The 4,990-nt window shown below is 33.0% G+C and overlaps 1 pseudogene; it reads left to right on the forward strand.

Moving 5' to 3' along the window:
* Window positions 1-1,044: 1,044 nt before the first annotated feature.
* LOC127748472 (serine hydroxymethyltransferase, mitochondrial-like) lies at window positions 1,045-1,686 on the forward strand (annotated as a pseudogene).
* The last annotated feature ends 3,304 nt before the right edge of the window (window positions 1,687-4,990 follow it).

Below are 4,990 nucleotides of genomic sequence, written 5' to 3' on the forward strand. Positions count from 1 at the left end.
TAAAATTTTTATATTTTTTCAATTACTAAATTTTAAATTATAAATAAGAAAATACTTTGTTTAATATAAAAATTTCTAAAAAAATATTTTGAGTAAATATAATAAATCATAAATGACTTATTATTTAATTTTAAAATAATTTTATAAAATTTGAAGTCTTATATTTAATATGTTGAAACAAAATTTTTTATTAGTTACAAAAAAATTTGAATTTTGTGACAAATAAATAACTTGTTACAAAAATATTTTATTTTGTGACAAATTAATTTTTTGTTACAAAATATTTAAAGCTTTTCAAACAAATAGATATTTTGTTACAAAATATTTTAAATTTTTGCAATAATATAATCTTTTGTTACAAAATATTAAAATATTTTACAACAAAACAACAATTTGATACGAAAGCCAACATAATTTGTAACAAAAGAAATCACGTTAGAAAATATTGAAATGTTTTGTAACAAATTTTCTTATTGTTACAAAATATTTACAAAATATTCTTATTTTGTAGCAATAACTAATTATTGTTACGAAAAAACCATAATTTATAACAATTTTAAATTTGATACAAATTTTTTGTTACAAATGCTCCATTTTCTTGTAGTGATAATTGGTGCATATACAAATATTTTACAGTTTTCAAATCATGTAGGAATTTGATCACTATGGACAATTAATTCTGTCCTGGCTGGTAGTAAACCTTGTAAGGGTTGTTTATCGCTATTACACACTTTGTTAGTAGCGGTGACAATGAACCATCCAGCAGCAAAAGTGGGTTTAAGGAATAAGAAGTGGATCATCAAGAACCACCAACCACCAAAATCAAAACTCAATAAAAACAAACAAAATTATCCAATTATCTGAGTTTATGCAAAATATTTGATATTGCTGAGTTTATGCTGCATGATATAATTCTTCCTAACCAGGGGGAATATTGGATTGAATGTTTTATTGCCTATCATATATGATGATTGATGAGATGATGGTAGAGTTTTGCTTTTTAGTTTCACCACACATATGGATTGACTTCTTGTTTTTGTTTTTATGAAGGGGCTAAAACTCATACCCTAAAAAAATTTCACCTCTGTCTATGTGATGGAAGCTATAAGGTCTATCATGACAAACAAATACAGTGAGGGATATCATGGTGCCAGATATTATGGTGGAAATGAGTATGTCGCTCTTTCTCTTTCTTCTATAAGAGTGTCACATTGAAATATTAAATCAATCAATGATTTTTGATCTTTCTTATTTTAGGTATATTGACATGGCTGAAACACTATACCAGAAGCATGCCTTGAAAGCGTTCTGGTTGGATCCAGCGAAATGGGGTGGTAATCACACAAAACTAACATAGTACCTAATTTGTTTTTCATTGTATATAGACAAATTTCCCTGTTTTGGCTTCATAGGACTTTGCTTTCACATGTCACACTTTCTCCAATGAATATTTCTATGTTCAATATGTTGTTTTAGTTCCCAAAGGAAGGGGAAAAGAATCAAAAAAAGAGAAAGCAAGAGAGAGGGAAATGTACCTTATGTGTCTCTTACCCCAATGTTGCAGTAAATGTGCAACCTCTGTCTGGTTCACCTGCAATTTTTCAAGTGTATAACGCATTGCTGAAACCTCACGAGCGAATAATGATGCTTGACCTTTCTCATTTTCCCCTAATAAAGTTGTTCTAAGATTCACTATAATAACTTAACAGTTGATGACGAAAAAATTAATTTCTCATTTTACCACCAGCAAGTATACCGCGTCGTATCAAGTAGTAAACCTCACAAGAGTGAGGTCGATCCCACAGGGATTAAAGGATTTAGAAATCAATATTGAGTTGATTATTCTAGTCAGACGAATCATGTTAGAAGTGATGAGCAAGCATGTAATGTAAACGACAGAAAAGTAAATAAAGGCAATAAAGAGCAAGGAAGGTAAATGACAAGGAATGTAAAGTGCAGAGAAAGTACATGCAGAAAAGTAAATTGCCAAGAAAAGTAAATTGCAAGGAACAAAGTACAAGAGAGTAAGTGCAATAAAGTAAAATGCATAAAAGTGAATGACGGAAGGTAAAGATAGAAAACATAAGGGATTGGAGATGTTAATAATTCATGAATTAATGAATCTCAACCTCAATCATATGAAGTAAGCGATGGCGGATTGCAATAATTGAATCCCAATTCCTTGACAATCCAATTTCTCTTAACACAAACAATTACCAATTCCTTGATCTAGTTGTTCATGAGAAGAGGTGAAGCTCTATTCTCAAATCCATAAGCCACACATGTTCTCAAGTTCTCAATTCCTTTCGAATGGTGTTGATCAAGAGAGTTGTGAGAGATAGAGCTCCAAACTAATTTCCATGATTCCCCTTCCAAGGCTCACATAGAAATTCAATGAGTTAAACCCCTTCTGAAGTGAATAGATCAAAATAAGTATAGAAGTCATCTCCTGGCTACAACAAGTGGATTGAGAAGAAGAAATCAACATCAATCCAATCAAAACTTAAACAGAGCACCTATCCTAAATGTATAGGGATTTAAGTGGTCATTGCTCTCAAATAGGAATTAAAGTGCATGAAAGTAAAGAAGAGGAATAAGGATTTAGAATTAAAATGAAAATTTAGGATTCATAAATGAAAATTAAAGATTGAAAACTAAACAATTACAAAGAAAGAAAAGAAGAGAAAGGGGAGAAGAGTGTATGAGGGGAAGGTCTGGAGACCCTTCCCAAGATGGTGTTCCCCGTCAAGCCTTCCTTTTTTATGAAACTAAAGCCTTTATATAGGCTCCCCTAAATTACAAACTTAAATGAAATTAGAAGCAAATTACAATAAAATGAAAATAAACTATTCTAGATGCCTCTTGTGGCCTTGATTGGTTGACAATTGTGGGCTTGCTTGCATGAAGTTTGGAGTGAAATATTTGATCCAAATTGAGGTTCCAGATTGACTTGGTCGTGATGTTTTTGGGGATTAAAGATGCCTATTGTTTGTGCTCCGATTTCATGCCCACTATTAAGTATTATACATCGTTGGAAGGCTCTCAATGTCAGCTTTCAAAAGCAACTAGAAGCCATCTAATTGGATATCTATGACTCAATTTATGTTCCTTTGAAGGGGACAAGGTCGCTGACATTATTGCTGGCGTTAGTGTGCCAACACTGCCACAAATGCCAGCATTAACGGTGTTAACAATGCCATATTCTAAAGCTCAAACTTATTGTCCACCCATACTATTATATATTATTGGAAAGCCCTGAATGTCAACTTCTATCCTTCATGCAACTCTCTGCTTCATGGGAATGTAGACCCCCTTGATTGACTTCCTCCCTTTCTTCTACATGATGTTCCATTGAGTCCTTTGGGAGAGTTTTCATGTTCCTTTGTTACCATTAGATCCTCTTTAGATATGGAATCCTAGACTGATATACCTCTACCACCTCCTTATTCATTGGGTTTTCACTTGGTACAAGAGCCTATTCATCTTGCTCTTCCACTTCCTCCTTTACACCCACAAATTTATGTTCATCCTCCTTTCTTAGCAATCCTGAGTTTTTCCTTATTCGCTCTAATTCCCTTTCTATTTTCTTGAAGAGGATTTCTTGTTCTTTCCAGGATTGCTCTTATCTTTGACAAAATTGTTCGACTATTAGCTCAAGGGATGAAGGCTGAGAATGATTTTTTGGATAGGTGGGTGTTGTGGTGAAGTTATTTTGAGGGGTATGGAATAAATTTTGTGGGTCTTGAAGTGAGGTTTCTACATAATGGCATGAATTTTGTGGTTGGTGGAATGAATTGTATGGATTTTGAAAGGAATTTTATGTTGAGGCATACTCAAGTGATGAAGAATTTTGACATGAGAAATCAGGAGGTGGGGTTAGACAATTTTCTATAAATAAGTTGAAGGTACATTCAAGTGATGATGGCTCTTGATGGTTGGAATATGAAGCATTAAAATCCTATCCCCAGCTATAATTTGTGTAATTGTCATAACAATATGAGTTATTTTACGGCTCTGGTAGGTATCCCATTTCACTTGATTGTTCACACTCCATCATTCCTTGTTAATAGTCCCAGCCACCATTAGCATAATGACATGAATCATTTTGTGGTGGTGGGCAATATCCCATGTAATTTTCTTGATCATTTTGTGGCCCTAGAGCATATCCCATTTGGGTTGATTGCTCATAATCTATCATTTCTTGGTGATATTCCCAGCCACCATTAGGATAATAACTTGAATTATTTGTGATCGTGGGTAATATTCCATATGATATGATTGATCAAAATGTGAAGTAAACTTCATTGGAATTTTCGTAAAACACAATCACCAAAAAGAATTGAAATTCCTTATATCACAAATAAGGAGTTCTTAGTGAGGCAATAACACAAACACCTTAGTAGCAAGAGATAATTGAAAATTAAAAGAACTTAAAATGATAAAAACAAAAGAAAAAAATGTCTAATCTAGGTAATCAACCACCGGTAGTTTGTTAATCACAATTAATCCCTGGCAACGGCACCAAAAACTTGATGACGAAAAATTAATTTCTCATTTTAGCACCAGCAAGTATACGGGTCGTATCAAATAGTAAAACTCACAAGAGTGAGATCGATCCCACAGGGATTAAAGGATTAAGCAATCAATAGTGAGTTGATTATTCTAGTCAAACGAATCATGTTGGAAGTGATGAGCAGGCATGTAATGTAAATGACAGAAAAGTAAATAAAGGAAATAAAGAGCAAGGAAGGTAAATGACAAGGAATGTATGGTGCAGAGAAAGTACATGCGGAAAAGTAAATTGCAAGGAACAAAGTACAAGAGAGTAAGTGCAATAAAGTAAAGTGCATGAAAGTGAATGACGGAAAGTAAAGATGGAAAACATAAGGGATTAGAGATGTTAATTATTCATGAATTAATGAATCTCAACCTCAATCAAATGAAGTAAGCGACGGTGGATTGCAATAACTGAATCCTAATTCCTTGGCAA

The sequence above is a fragment of the Arachis duranensis genome, chromosome 6, assembly GCF_000817695.3.
Source record: "Arachis duranensis cultivar V14167 chromosome 6, aradu.V14167.gnm2.J7QH, whole genome shotgun sequence".
Classification (NCBI taxonomy): Eukaryota; Viridiplantae; Streptophyta; class Magnoliopsida; order Fabales; family Fabaceae; genus Arachis; species Arachis duranensis.